This window comes from Pogonomyrmex barbatus, unplaced genomic scaffold, assembly GCF_055798465.1.
Source record: "Pogonomyrmex barbatus isolate J1 unplaced genomic scaffold, ASM5579846v1 scaffold8, whole genome shotgun sequence".
Classification (NCBI taxonomy): Eukaryota; Metazoa; Arthropoda; class Insecta; order Hymenoptera; family Formicidae; genus Pogonomyrmex; species Pogonomyrmex barbatus.
In genome coordinates, this window is record NW_028297182.1 from 5370364 (window position 1) to 5386612 (window position 16249).

The 16249-nt window shown below is 37.2% G+C and overlaps 1 protein-coding gene and 1 long non-coding RNA gene across 6 annotated transcripts in view; one reads left to right on the forward strand and one right to left on the reverse strand.

Moving 5' to 3' along the window:
• Positions 1–988, reverse strand: part of LOC105427720 (uncharacterized) — a 34866-nt gene extending 33878 nt beyond the window's left edge. Inside the window, exon 1 of the long non-coding RNA XR_016141070.1 lies at positions 854–988. This is a non-coding gene — a long non-coding RNA (uncharacterized LOC105427720). The remainder of the gene's footprint in view (positions 1–853) is intronic.
• Positions 1–16249, forward strand: part of LOC105427769 (uncharacterized) — a 138512-nt gene that overhangs the window by 53058 nt on the left and 69205 nt on the right. The window lies entirely within an intron of this gene.

Below are 16249 nucleotides of genomic sequence, written 5' to 3' on the forward strand. Positions count from 1 at the left end.
TACAAGCGGAATAAACTCACCAAGTTCCAGGATGCGAAAGATGTAAGAGAATCTGTGTGTTTTGTTAGTAATAAAGAAATGATAATTTATTAATCTTGAAATAAAAGAAAATATATAGCTCAAATGTAATTGTGATGTTCTTAAGATGGCATAGCCATTTCAGCACAATCGAATGCGACTTATAAATTAATTGTTATTTTTTTGCTAATTAATTGCTCTATTTCCGTCTTTTCTTTTTTTTGCTCCAGTCGATACTAAAATCAATGGCTGCACTAATTTTAACCTTAAGCTAACATAGCCATTGATTTTGACAAATCGGCTGAAGCAATAAAATTAAGAATAGAGCAATTAATTAGCAAAAAATTAGCAATTAATTTACATGTAAGTCACATTTAATTATGATGAAATGATTGTGCCAAGTTAATATACATGCGTAATTGTGAAAGCGTAGATTTTGTATATGCGAAATCGAGGTGTGACAACAATGCGGGTATCGGCGTGGATGTGCAGAGCGCACTAATTCTCACTATCACTAGATCGCGGATCGATGACAGTTCGCTGAGTTATTACAGGCTCGCGATATTTCGCCGATTTGGGCGTACGTCGCGTATGCTCGCTAATTGGTTCGCCAGGTGTCGGGACTGGCTCCGCAAACGCGTTTCGCGGGATGGCTCACGTATGTAAGGCGGATCGATGATACGCGCTCGCGATTTGTATTAGCCGAATGAGTTGCACAGTAGAATAAGTGCAGATAAGTGCAGGAGTGGAGGTGTGATCAGAAATGCCTGACGGGGGTGGCGAATTCGTCATCTCGTTCTTTCGCCATCATCCGGATTGACAGAATAGCACAAACCTGGCAGACGCGCGGTCTTCTTGCTTGTCCGAACTGCAGATGTGAATTTTATCCCGGTTGTTCTTATATCTGGCAAAACTTGGTCGAGATGACAAACACGTAACCTCGCATGATGTTATCCGATCAGCGGATTTCGGTCGGCTGCCAATAATACCTGTAATATCAGTAATAATTAATGCTCGGAGGCAGTGTACTCGCAACCTCTTGGTCTCGCTAACCTTTTTATTTACGAAAATCGGAATGAATTAGCGAAATTAATTCGACTGATTGATTTCGAGAAATCTCTTGAGGATTCTCGAAACGTCGGTTCGGAATGAGTGCTGGTCCACGGTTGAGTGGACCCTCCATCGGTCGGAGGTCCCTTTTTATACGAAGATCGATCCCGCTTTCGGTTAAGATCGAGAAGAATACAAAGAATTCCGTCGAGGATGTTCGGATAAAATCGACGATGATCGGATGTTTCGACGATCGTCGACTTTGACGGGTTTTCTCGTACCTGGATTTTATTAAGAGTGCGGAGCTTAACGGTGCAGGAAACAAAAAATTTACATCGTTACATATGTGTGCGTGCACGCGCGCTCATGTGTGCGTGCGTGCGTGCGTGCGTGCGTGCGTGCACGCGTGCACGCGTGCACGCGTTCATGTGTGTACATTAATCTCAATTATCATTTATGGGTTATTATTTATCTTTAAAAATATAGGTCCCACGCACGCCTAGACGCAAGATTCTATGTATTAATTTAGCGATCGTTCTACGATGCCTTGTATTTCATCGCGTCTCTTTATGATTTATGAGCGATTGACCTATGGAAAGGTAATGCACGTTATAGCTCGACTATGCCTGTCAATCTCCTGTTCTTGGACTTTAAAACCTTTCTAACGAAACTAAGCCAGCTATTCGCGCCTTCATCATTAAGACGTACCTATGTATGTGTATGTGGTTTTCCTTTCGTATTTCCAAGCGCGGTATTTCCAACACACGATATCACTTCGATATGTCATTTATGTCAGTATTATTACCCATTCTAAAACGGGAAAATAATACTGGTGTCAGTAATAGCAAATTAAAAAATCTGTTATTAACGGAATAACAACTATTTTGTTTCTTAGCATTTTTGAGAGCTTTATGTGTCGACACAATTCATTAAATATATCATGAATTATTATTATGTATTACTTATAAATAAACATCAAAAAAAACTTTGTAACATTAATAAATTTTATTACTTTATTAATTTTTTATTATTATATTATTAATTTATTATTATTTTATTAAATTATTATTTTTTCTCTTTAAACTGTGAAGTTTCTTTGTTCTTGTTACAAGCATAAATGTTTAATGCTCTTGCTTACATGGTTGCCCGCCAATTTTTTATTTTTTACATTTTTTTAGAAAGGCAACAAGACTTTTACAAAAGAATTAGATTCTCCCTCACATTGCTGATCAAGAGAGACTTTATCAGAGTTCAATATTTTTTTTTTTTTTTTTTTTCGCTAACACTTTATCGAGCCTTGCGCTTTTTTTACCTCGAACCCTTCCGCATCCCGCGTTATTACACCCACATTAACCAGTCTTTAATGGGTTGTCTACCGTACAAAGGTTCAATGAACTCGTCTCGAGAATTTTTTAAAGTGAACGCGCATTCCGTTTCCTGGAATTTTTGCAGATGTCAACGCTGATGAATGAGTCAATCAAATGATAAAATTATTTTCTAGTCAAATACAATCATTAATAATTTCATCATTTTTTATTAATTTAGACATAAATCGTGATACTTTAGTTTACGTTAAAATAATTAGCTTTGAAAACAAATTTTATTGCGTTTATCATATAAGATATCTCAAATGTAGATTACATACGAAATTTGATCATGAACAAAATTATTTTATTTAAAAAATTGTGATATATTACATAACTACTACATAGACTACTATTTTATTTTTGAGATTTTTTATTCACAATTTGTGTAGTGGTATTATAAGTTCTCGAATGACTTTCCATCATCAAAAAAAAAATTTCAATTATTTAATATCTGTTTCCATTAAAAATCGATCTCTGAGATGAAATTTATTAATTTTATTTGCTATTCACTATAAATTTATTAATAATATGCCACAATATATTATTAATAAATTTAAAGCAAAAATTAGAAAGTAGTATAACTAAATAATATAACTGTATTTTTTTTATTACGTTCTCGCTCACATTTTTTATTAATCTACATCATATCCAATCGCAAGAACGTCGTATTTAATGGACCGTTTTATACGTCCCTTCGAAGCTAGTATCGCTGGGTCAAGGGCGGTTCTCCATACAATTCATCGTACATGTACATACGATGCGTGTGTTTACTTATATATTTACGAGAGGACAATAGCTCTTATACCTGGCGATATTTCGGAAGTACTGGGGACTTACCTATCTGCCGATCGACCTACCTATCTGTCTACCTACTATCTACTTACCTACCCTATCCCTACCCTCCCTACCCTTATTTTTATCTTTATCTACCTACCTAGCTACGAGCAAAGGTATATTGTACCTGTGTATACAAGGTGTATCATGAAATCCAGAGAATCTGTAGGCACGCAGCTGTGCTAGGTATGCATTGTACCAGGTATGCGCTTACGATTCTTTCAAAAAGCACGACCACACAAATCTTTTCACCTCGTCACCGTCATCCCACCTCCACATCTTCTCGAAAGCGTAGGTGTCTTTTCTTGTCAATGTCCCTACATTTTGCGTCTGCGTCTTTAGGTCGCGCGTCTAGCATCTTGAACAAACAGCTGTTCAAGACATACTCTGTTCATCTTGCAAGAGGCCTGGCAGGTCTCTATATGACCTTGAAAGATCCGAGGGAAGAACCGAGGGTAGGATTGAGGGATGCAACTTTCTTTGTGTGTCTCCGTCTGTGCACCAAAGAGCCTAAAATAGATTTTAGAAATGTAGTAACCTAGAATAGATTTTAGGACCTAGAATAGATCATCGTTAGGTACAGGACTATATTTCAACGCCCGACTACAAGCACATTCCTATAAGCTTTTCCCTATATCTTTTTCCTTTCCTTTTCGCCTTTCCGCTGCATCTGTACCTTTTTTACCTCAATTTCCTTTAGGCCGACCTTTAGACAGTACCAGGCTGCCGTTGTTTATAGTGCTCAGGTCAATATTCTTTTCATGAAACTATTCGTGAAACTTTTCTCAGGTCTACTTTTCCTTTTCCTTCGTCATCTTTTTCCGTTTATCACATCTCTTTGTGGACTAACTGCCACCGACTAAGTTGTCCGCTTACAAGAATAGGAATGTTCAGTGATTGTCGGTTCTTTACTAATTCGGAGTTTTCCTGCTTGGGTCAAAAATGTCAAAAATTTTTGACCAGGATTTTGACTACGTGTGACGGACCACGTATTGTATCACGACCCAGATAATGTGAGAAAGGGCAGTTTAAGTTAAATTTACGTAGGAAAGGAACTATGCACATTATACATAATTAAAATTGCAATTGACAAGAAATTGAAACATAATAAGATCGATTATGACACTTTTTTAAGTAAAACTGTACTGTACTCAATTTGCGACAGTTTATAAATAAATTTTTATCTTTAAGTAACGTTGTGATAATACTTGTTAACTTTTTGTAAAAAATCCTAACATTTTACTTCTATATTTTTATTGAATTTGGAAAGAGCAAAGTATAGCTTGGGAAAAAATAAAATTCCAAGAAAACTGACAAATGCACGTACGATATTTAGTCTACCGTTGTAGCACGGATTTTAGGGAGCACGAAATCCCTCCGTGCAACAATGAGGCACATCGTTGCACAGTGGCCATGTATCATCGCTCTTATGTAGTGCACGACTGCGTTCATTCCGCAACGCGTTTTTTCGTCTCGCCTTATTTACACGTTCCTTCGTTTGCGCTTCCTCTTCACGTTGAAAAAAAAAACAAAAAAAAAAAACAGCCAAGTCAGTAATACATACAATGGTTTTTGTCCGAAATATGTTCTCTTTCCCAACGTTACGGAACATATTCGAGTGCAGGCTAAGGTTACAAACAATTTCTTAACTTTATTACGATGACAAAGTAGTTATGTGAAACACACAAATATATTTCCTTAATTTACATTAAAAAAAACCTATTTATATAATTTATTTATATATAGTTTTCATTTATAATTTTTTATAAATATATTTTACATTTTGTATTTTTATTAAAATTCATTATATGCAATTACATGTAATTGTCTTTCTTTCTTTGGCTTTAATAACTTGGATTTCAATTTAAATTCAAAACTAATTCTAAGCTCTAATTCTGGCTCTTTGTTTTTTCCCATTTCCTTTCCTTTTAAATTAAAATTAAAGTTAAAAATATTATCGATGAAGTCCGGCATTAATAAATCTGATATGCGCATTCCTATATTATAGCATGCTAACTACGTCAAACGGCAGTCCTTCCGTGATTATGTCGTAAATGCAAATCAAAAGGAGCAGGTTTGTGTGATGAAAGATATAAAGATATAACATAACGACTATCTTTATTTTTTTTTTTTTTTTTTACACTACGGTAGCCGATAACCGCGGACACCGCGTGTTGGCTCTAATCGAAATGTGCGGCGTAACGTTTCGAGTACGGAGCTCATGCGCGCCCGATATCGCGGTCTTTAACGCCTCTTAACATTGTACGGGAGATTTATGGGCATCGTTAAACTCGCTACTTGTAATCAGTCGTATTCGGGCAGATAGGAGGTAAAGCGTTGCGCGGTAGGCGGCTCGCGCCCGAGCCATAAGAAAGGAATTACGATTTCTCGGGGCGCGTTTTCTCGCGCGCGGCGGCCACTCCTTTCGCAACTCCCTGCTCTCCTAAAGACACTTACGGGGCATTTACATAAGTAAACCTTCTAACGCGTGCAATCAATGACAGGTGCACGACAATCGCGAGAGCTGAGAAAACGACAGTACGCGCGACGTCGCCATCTACGGAAAGTCCACCCATCGTGGAGAATACGCCCCCCGGGAAAATGTGCTCGGAGAATCATGAAATTTCCGAAAAAATTTATTCCCTGATTGTTCTTTTTTTTCTTTTTTTTTTTTTCTTTTTTTTTTTACGACGTTCGCTGACCTTTAAAAACAACTTCCAGCGCCATTTCACAAAGATGATGACCGGCAAACCGGGAAAAATGCAGATCTAATTGCGTCGAATAATAATTGCATCTAAAGATTAATATTAATTTTTCATAGTATATAATTTTGTTATAATTTTATAATTGTACGTAAACGTGCGGTTTCGTTTTAAAATTCAAGGCTGTGAGCCTAATTAAAATCTTAAAAAAATTCGTTATGAAATTATAAGTGAACTTTAACACAATTTTATTTCTCCTTGGAGGATAACTTAAGGTTAAATAGCAAAACGTGTTATGGAAAATGATAAAACGTGTTATGGAAAATAATAATATATCCAATTAATCGACTTCCGTTGAGAAAAACCCCTATCTTCGAATTCTAGTCAGAAGAATTAATATACAGAACGTAGAGTAGAGAAAATCTGGGACGCCCCACATATACATACTTTCTTGCTGACAGTTGGGTGCGAGAATATGATTCATAAACAGTCACCTTTCCAGGAATATGATTAAAAGTGACTTGACGGTATAAATTATAACCGATACAAATTATCGAGCCCCATTTTCCTTAACATCTCTAACGACCATTCTCTCCCTGACCTCCCATCACGCGAACTTCGATCATGTTGGGACCGTTTTAAGTTCTCAATTTACATAAACAAACGTTCCAACGAATACGACAGTCGGTAACAGGCCGATGTAAAATAACGACGTTCCGTCTGCGGCAGCGGTTTTTTCACCGAATTACATTTTTGCGTAATATGGAACAAAGTATGTCCCTCGTTCTTTGCGAATATGAAAGTTCTCGAATCTCGAGCTGTCGTCGTTGAAGAATTCAACTGAGGGCTTCATCTGAATGCCATACAGCTTCTTTGTCCCGCGTTAACGTACGAGCAAATACGTTCAAAAAAGGCGGCGGAGACGAGAGCTAAAGTGATTTGAAGCAATCCCAACCGCATAAGATAGAAACTGTTCGGAGAACGAAACGTTGAATGAGAATTATTCATAACAACCAAGCTACGTTTGAATAAAACACGTTTCTTTCATGCGTCGGGCGTTTCTTTCACCCTTCAAACCAAGTAGAAAAAGCACGTTACATTCCAAAAGAGAGACTACAGCTGACTTCGGAACTGACTGTATTGCAGAGAGAAACATTTTATACTTTTTAATAATAAATATCCTTCAAAAATATAGTTACATATGTCTTAACATGCGTACGCAACTTTAAGAATTTATTAAAATAAATTTAGATTTTTTTTATTTTAAATCCGTCGAGTTTCTTCGTTCGACGATTAAAAATAAGCTCTTATAATAAGCATCAATCTTTCAAGGATCAACGTCGCGATATTTCTTTTATATTTCGGCAGTTTATTTTAATCTGTTTATTTCAAAGTAATTTATTGAACAAAGAAGGAGATTATTTCAATTTGCGTTTGCAAAAGATTATCAACGACGATCGAATACACGCCAACGTGTGTCCTCGATTCCATCTTTCACCTATATATTCCGTATATATATATATATATATATATATATATATATATATATACGGCCGTTACATAAAGTTACACTTTGACAAACGCGCCGTACTTTTCCGCCACGTACAACGTTTTTCGTAAACGCCGACCACGCCGGACGAAGACGTTCGTCCGTTGTTGAAAAGCAATGGCGCTCTCGCAACACTCATTTCGACGCTCGATAAGGCTGGCTGGCTCTCGATGAAAGGAAGGAGCCTGTTCCACGTCCCTGAAGGTCTTCCTCGTCGGCCTCGGCTTCGCGAAGCGAGTCACTCGATCGACCGGTCCGTCTTTTTCTCACGGCCGTAGTTCGGCCGCGGCCGACATACCTAAAGCTTCCATCAACAGCTGGCCAATCTCTTTAGGGACCAGCTGCGCTTCCCGTCACGACACGAGACATGTACGTAAACCGAAAATTCTCTTCTGTATCCCTCGCCGTTGTAGTCTCTCGCCTTCGAAGTCATGCCCGGGATTTTTCTCAACTTTATATCTGATCTTATATAAGAAATATTTGAATATTTACAGGTCGATCGCTTATCAAAGTAATTTTGTAACCATTCGAATATAGCTATAATCCAAAGCATTGAGAATACGAGATCTTTCGATCGACAAATTAAAAATTAATATCTATTTTTATATTTACATAAAGGATTAATTATTTTTAACACCGAAGGGCGAAAGCTTTTCGGTTGATTTAACTTCAACCGATAATTTTCTCTCGTTTAAAATTTAATTATTAAAATATCGTTAATGATAAATATTTTAATTTCACGCCTCATCACGACGTTTTGTTGTAAAATCATTTTAGGAAGATTAAATTTGCGATAGCATAATGAAAGTGGACTGAGCATACATTGATCTTTGGTAGCAGGAAATCTTTTTTTTTTTTATATTTGTACTCTCTCGAAGTTTTTAGCCTGTTATTGCAGTCGGTACATTTTTAAATTCAATTTGTGCGTATCCGTAATTCGCTCCCGTATCGGCTGCGTAAACACTTCTGTAAAACATTCAGATCCGGTAAACGTTGCCGGACGTTCGTTTAACGCGCGTAAATCCCCGGTTAATAGAAAACTTCATCAGCGCTGCACCAGGCGCAAGAGCGGGGCAATAATCGTAATTACATCTGCATCTGCGAGAGTGCGACTGCGAGATTAGTCAGATTTCACTTTTTCAACGGTACGAAATGTACGGCAGGAGACAGTCTCGCTCTCGCCTCCCCCCCTTCCTCGCCCCCCCCCTCACTCTCTCTCTCTCTCGCGCGCGCGCGCGCGCGCGCGTTTTCATTACGAGCAACGAAACGTGCGCGCGTGCGGCTCTCTTTCGTAATTTTCGTCAGCTTTTGTCGGCACCGATTATTTTATTCATCGCTTGTTTATTAATTTCAAAAGTTGCTGAACGTCACGATGGCCAATTGCACTTCGGAGGAGCCTCTCTTCCTCGGGCTAGTCTTCTTATTTCGCGAAAGTCCCAATTATGAGATAATGAATGTGTGCAATTTATTCAATCGAGAGAAAATCGTTACGACAGCAGGTTGAACAACTCGCGGTGTGAACAATATTTCAGTACACCACTTTCCTTTAAGGTATTTTTTTTTTTTTTTCTTTTTCATAATAAGAAACACACACTGAAATTTCCTTCTGTAACTAAGTTATTTTAATTATATCAGTTGCGAGATTACTTGATTGGCGTACACAACTTTCGCGACATGTGTTTGACTATTAAACCGTTGTACTAGTTAATTTATACGAATACTTAAGGAAATTATATATTCCGCGATAATAAGTTTCACCAATAACGAGGATATAAATATCCAGATCCCAAAAAACGATATGCTTTTTATATCATGAGAAATCTTTGCCGTGTCGCGTATGAGCGTTCGCGTTAAACTAATTTATCATTATCCCGCGATATGTTTTATCCCGGACAGCTGATGGCCCATCAAAACTGGACTGCGTTTTGGAATTTCTCATGGAGGACGGGCAGGAAAATAGGAGCAAATTTCCGTTACGTAGTCGGCCAGCTTTTACGATGATCGACGAAGTTCGGATATTGTGCGACACCGTGACGTTTATCGGTGCTCGCGACCGTTATAACAGGGGAAACGTCATAAAGTCCTCCGGGAACCGTCCGTCTTTACGGTTAATGGCACGGATGAAGCCCCCCTCCCCCCCTCCGAATTCACGCATCCGCGTCGTAAAAATTCCGTGGAAATTCCGCGTGTTACTCCGGAATGTCCCGCGTGCCATCATTTTGTACAGTCGTACGGAGCCGGCCTGGTGTAATATCGGGCGATTTCTTTCGAGAGAATTCTGACGGGGCGGGACGGGGATTAAATTTACACGCGGTTAACGATGGCGCGGGCAAGAAACGGCGAAAAGACTTTGCATCCGTGCATTCCGTGAGAACGCAAAGTATCGGCCACGCGGCGAACGATGTCTCAATAAGCCAGCGCGACATGCTTCCAGGAAATTGCAATGATGTTTTTTTTTTTTTTTTTTTTTTTTTTTTTTTTTTTTTTTTTTTTTTTTTTTTTTTTTTTTTTACGATTTATCAGAGCGTGAAAAAGATTTATCTCTCTGATGCTGCGCGATAAGTTGCGGTTAATCCAATTTACGGTAAAGCCGATGTTTCTTTTGCTCATCGATAACTCGCGATAATGTGATTCGGTATTTCTGAAATTTTGATGATTATTTATATATTCGCGGTTAAGATTCTTGGCCCAAACGAGCCACACGAACGAGGATGCATTTACACTGATTTAACAACTTTTTTCTCTTTGCCTTGATAATATCTGCGAATTAAATTATACGGCTTTTATACGTTATTATCGGAAATTTCAACGGACGGTTGAAACTGTTTTTGTCTCCGGGGAACATCTTCCGTATGAGATTGTATAAATTATCGGTGGCATGTTCGGAACATACTTGTCAAGTGCAGCACTTACATTTCTAATAATAACTGTTTTCTTATGCCCAAGCACAAAGTCATGAAGAAAACGTCCTTGAACTTTTTCTACCGCTATCAATTTAACGATTGCTAAGAATAAAAAGAATGAACTATTCAAACTTTTAATAGAAAAAAACTATTGATATAACTTTATCTAATAGAAATTATAGAAATAATATTAATTGCAACTTGCAATTAATATTATTTCTATAATTTCTATTACACTCTGGTATAATAAATAATAATCCTATGTTTAATGATTTTACATAACGATTTAATCTCATCTTTTCTCAACTAAATTGCAAATCTTTATTACGATAGAAATCATTTTCATTAGAGGCCTTCATAAGCTTTCTTTATTCTTTTTTCATCTTTTTACAACTAGTGACCTTAATCGGTTACGATGAAAAATTAGCCTTCCTAATTACTCATTATTCAATTGATGCATCATGGACCAAATTAGGAATCGAAAAGAAATGAATGTCTTTTTCTTTGAGTTAAACGAAATTAAAAGACCAAACAATTGGCGATAAATGAAAACCATTTGAATTGTAAATTGATGAGATTATTTCTAAATCAGTTGTTATAATAATAGCAAAACTAAAGTGACTCTAAAAGATCCATTAGCGATATATCACATGCAAACCTAAATCTATTATATCTTGCAATTATGCCTTAAAAATTGTGATATTATCACAAAAATTTCGCTATTTTATTTCATCGAGGAAAATGAAATATCGATACTTCATCGAGAGAAGAACTATAATTATCATTTCTCGCATAGTCTTGAACTCAATTTTTGAAGAATATCTTCGCAAAGCTGCAATTATATGAGATCGATTCTGTCAAGAATATCTTGTGTTAATCTTAATCAAACTTTATGAGACAACGAACAAACGTATTGACGTAATTATTGAATAAGCGATCCGAGAAATGTTAGTAAGGCAGCAAAAAAAACTGATTTTCTTCTTCGTAGATTCACACTATAAGCAGAGCAAAAGTCAATCAAGAATCGAATGCTTTTATTGGAAAATATTTTCTGTCTAGAAATGTCACTTGAATTCAAACTTTACATAGAAAATAAGTTTGATGATAAATGAAAATATTCTCTTGAATATTTTCGACTATCGCGATACGCTAAAACATTTATATGTTTTACGCGCGCATTTCGAAAATTTTTTATGATACATATGTGACACATTTATATGACACATGATTTTTTGTTATTAAAATGCTCTGTTATTAAAAATTGTTATTAAAATGCTCAGTTTTTTTCTAACTTAATAAAAAAGATATCCAACACCCGAAGGTAATTAACGCGAACGCCAATTAAATACAATTAATGATTTAATTGAACGTCAACAAGTTAATTGGATGGTAATCAGAAAAATATGCAGCTGAAGAAAGCTATGGAGACAAGGCAAGTTACTTCGAACATTGTTGGGAGCTGGTGATAATTTTTTTTTAGAATCTAACTATCATTATTTGGAACATTGTTGATTCATCAGAATATTTTGAAGAAGCACTCTGAAAACATTCTAATTAACCAGAAAAATACGGTTTAAATTAAAAAAAAGTAATTGTCGTAAATTGAATACTTTAGTAGTTGTAAAGTTATATTATAACATAAAATAAAGTATAAAAGAAAAAGAAAGAGAGAGCGAGAGAGAGAGAGAGAGAGAGAGAGAGAGAGAGAGAGATAATGATTAAAAAAGGAAACAAATATATGAGTAGATCAAGTTACGCAAAATGAGACTAAAGAAAGAGCGCAAAAAGAAGATCTGAAGAAAAACCGCAGAAATGGCAGGCGAAAGGAAAGGGGAAAAAAAGGAGTAACGTCAAGAGGGAGGAAGAAGAAGAGGCAGAAGAAAGGAAGAAGAAGAAGAAGACGACGACAACGACGATGACGAGGAGTCGAGTTGCAACAGGATCGCTTACCGGAGTGTTTCACCAAAGGCGACGGAGCCTCTAATTTTAATAATTGGATATAGCCTCGGCTCTCCTCGTGTGCCGAGGGGCGCAACCGCGTGCAGCGGTCGTATACAGACCCGTATAGTCGCACCTGCCCTTTACCTTTTTCCTTTTCAATTCCGCTCACCTAGATAAAAGAAGTCTATACCTGCATCCATATCGGCAGAGACGGCAGAGACGGTTGGGAGGTAAAAGGAAGATGGTAAGGGGTAGATATTACGTGTGAGAAATTCCAAAGGAACTCTGCTGAGTCATTCCTATAATAAACCAAGAATCATGGAGAAATGTGACTAGACGATGAGATGGAAAGAGTAACGGAAGAAAAAGATCTTATTGAACAATTAAATTTTGATAGCCTCTACATTAACACACGATTCTCTTCCTTATTTTTTACTTTCCCTTCTCTCTCTCTCTCTCTCTCTCTCTCTCTCTCTCTCTCTCTCTCTCTCTCTCTCTCTTTATAATCTCTGTTATTCTCTATTAAATTGAGATTGAACGTAACGAATGCCTGATGACAGATGTATTAGTACCAATTATTTACATCTTTCACTTCGTAGAAATTTTGATTTCACGATGTTCAACAAATGCTTTCTTCTCCTGTCTATCTTCTCATCGAGCCCCGGCAAAGATATATTTTTTCCTTCTTCCTCCTTTTTAATTTTTATTTTCGCATCCCCACTGTTCTGTGAATGGGAAGAGCTTCTTGTACAGGAAGCGGTCGTTTCGCCCGGGCTTTCAAACTGCCACTTTTGTTCCACTTTTCCTCGGTCTTACTGTTATCCGGAGGTACGATGATCGATACGTGAATAGACGCCTCGCCGATTTCCGCCTCGGTTTCTTCACCCCACCAGCTCAACAATGTCCAGAGCTCGCCGAGCGATATCGACACAACGAGACGAAGCAACGAACGCTCGCAGTGCGGCAATATATGCATTTTCCAGAGAATTGCAAATCCGACCGACCCGTGCGTATATCTCGCTCTCGTCGCCGTGCGTTTGCCTGTGTAAAATCCGTCCCGGGGTAGACGGATTTTTTTTTTTTTTTTTTTTGTTTTAACGTAAATCACAGTGGCTGTGAATTCGTGTCAGACTGACAAATACGCGGTTATAAATTCAATATGAAAGTGCAACAAACTGCAAACTCGCAGGTAAAGAAAAGAAAACTTTGTCAGAGAGAGAGAGAGAGAGAGAGAGAACAATTGGAACTATCTAATATTATGTATAAGTTAATGCTCCAGTAATATTCAAGCAATATTCGAGTAATAATAATCCCATGGATTTATTTCGTAACACGATACAGTTGTTCGTTACACAATTTGTGATGTTTACAGCATATTTGCGTTACATTTATTCCGGCATTCAGGAATGCACATAGTGCATAATATATGATACAAAGTATATAATGCAGATAATAATTAATTATGTATTTTTCTGTGATGAGCGAAATAAGGTAATCTAATTTTCATTTATCTTGTAGCAAAATTATTAGTTTGAACATCGAAATGTTATTACCTCATTTTTGCGACGTAAAAGAAACGTATCCAGGTAATGGACAAACGGATCCATATTTTCCGTATTGCTCGTTGTAAATCACATATTTGTAAGTTGGAAACTGAAATCTCCTGTAGCCGATAGCTTTCCAGGCATCATCGTTGAGTGCATCTTATGTATTTTACCCTCCCTTTCAGTGTAGTAATCACTATGTTTACCAGCAATGTTGTACCTATCGCTTCCAGACATTCATGATATCGCAATTTGTGGGAATGATCCGAGAAGGCGGTGATTCTTCGTGTAAAAATAAGACGTAAACTGGACTAATATTCCTTTACGTAAATTCTCGTTTTCGGAAAAAATTGAGTTTGAAAACGCAACGTGCGATTCGTCTCTCTTTAAAATCGACTGTACTATATATATATAAATGAAAGAATTTTAAAGCTCGAAAATGTAATTAGAATTATATATTGGAAGTCTTGAATTCACACTGGTATAATTTGAGAACATCTATATATATATATATATATATATATATATATATATATATATATATATACGATGCCTATACATGTTATATACATATTAGCTAAGGTAACTGGGTGTTCTCAATTGATAAGGGATAGCACGTGAGATGATATCTCTCGAAAATGATTCCATCGATTCGGGCTCGATTTCGGGCTCACTTCGGGAATTTCAGAGGATACGCGAAGATATTCCGCAAATAGCACGCGCCTAGTGTGAAAGATTTCTGATAAGTTACCGCGACTGAACGGAAAAGATTCGGGCAAATCGGAAAGAATCTCTCTCTCTCTCTCTCTCTCTCTCTCTCTCTCTCTCTCTCTCTCTCTCTCTCTCTCTCTTTCTCTCTGTCTCTCTCCGGTCTTCATACTGGTCAGGCCTGACAAAAGCTGACCTTCAGGCTGACATTCACTTCACATCTTCCCTTTCTTCCACCTCCCTGACCGTTTTCCGTCGTTCTCTTCTTATTTCTCGCAGACTCGGACTGACGTTATTCTCTCTCGGTCCCTCTCGGAGGTCTGGGTCCGACCCACCAAGCACAAAGACCCGTCATTCCAGTCGACTCCGCGTGTCCTTCCCTCTCCGTTCGCCGACCGCCGTCGCAGCCGCGGAGGCAAAACTCGAGAAGAAGAGGAACCGTCGCCGTTGCCTCTCGCAAAGGGAATAAAGTACTTCGGCCATGCCACTTGTTAGACAGGAATTGCACGTGTCACGCGTAGAGCTTTCAGCAAGATATTCGTCGGCCAGTATAAATGCACTGTCTTGGACGTTATGAATCCTTAACCAACGATAGAAGAAGCAGAAATGCGCGGGATGAATTAAAAAAGATTTATAACATTGAAATGTGATTTTTTTTATGGAAACGTGATTTTTTTTTTTTAGGAAAAAAAAACATTGAGATTCGAGCGTCGAAATTATAAAAAAAAAAAAAGGACACACTAGACAAATGATCTTTTCGAAATTATTTTAGAACACTTTCTGTATGATATATTGCGTTGAGAGTTTAAAAATTGAAAAATATAAAAGAGAGATATTCCCGTTAAAGATAAGAATGTTTAAATACGGAAAGTATGATTGCGCAAGGAACATCGAGTTCCGGGAAGTTCATTGTTGCGCCAATTTCGTTCGAAGTTTTACCGCAATTGAAGACTACGTCTTTTAACGGATCGCGTTTTGCGCAGATGCGTCAACGAAGGAAAGCAGATCTGGTTTCTAACGGCACCATCGGGATGCCCTCTTTTTTATCTTTCACATTTTGAGGGACTAACAACAAAAGAGAGGATGTCTCTCCACTGTAAATATCCGATTGAAAAAAAAAAAGATATCGTTGGAAAACGGATGTTCGCGGTTAAAAAGAATATCGAAGACTGTTGAAAGTAAAGCTAAAGTTAACACGGTTAACACGGCACGATACCATGATCAACTTTCAAGGAAAATGTTACATATATGCGAGGCAAGAATGTATGTCAGCTAGAATTCCGGGATTAAATGAATGTATGAGTTATGTTTTAACACACACAGGAAGTATAAAGATAAAACAGAGTAACGGAGTTTCGTAATCTTACGTGCCCTGAAGAATCCATATATCTTTATTATATATTTCATGTTTAAATACAATTCATGTTTCCTGAGAAAACAACAAGATATGTATATCTTATTGTATACACTTATATATCTGTACAATGGCCTCAATGTAATCTGATCAAAATTTTTGTTGAGGAATTTCATCTCTTTTTTTCCTACCATTAATTTAAAAAAAATCTAGTAATGACGAAAAATCTAGTATGAAGATTTCATTTGGTTAACACGCGATTGTTAAATGTACGAAATT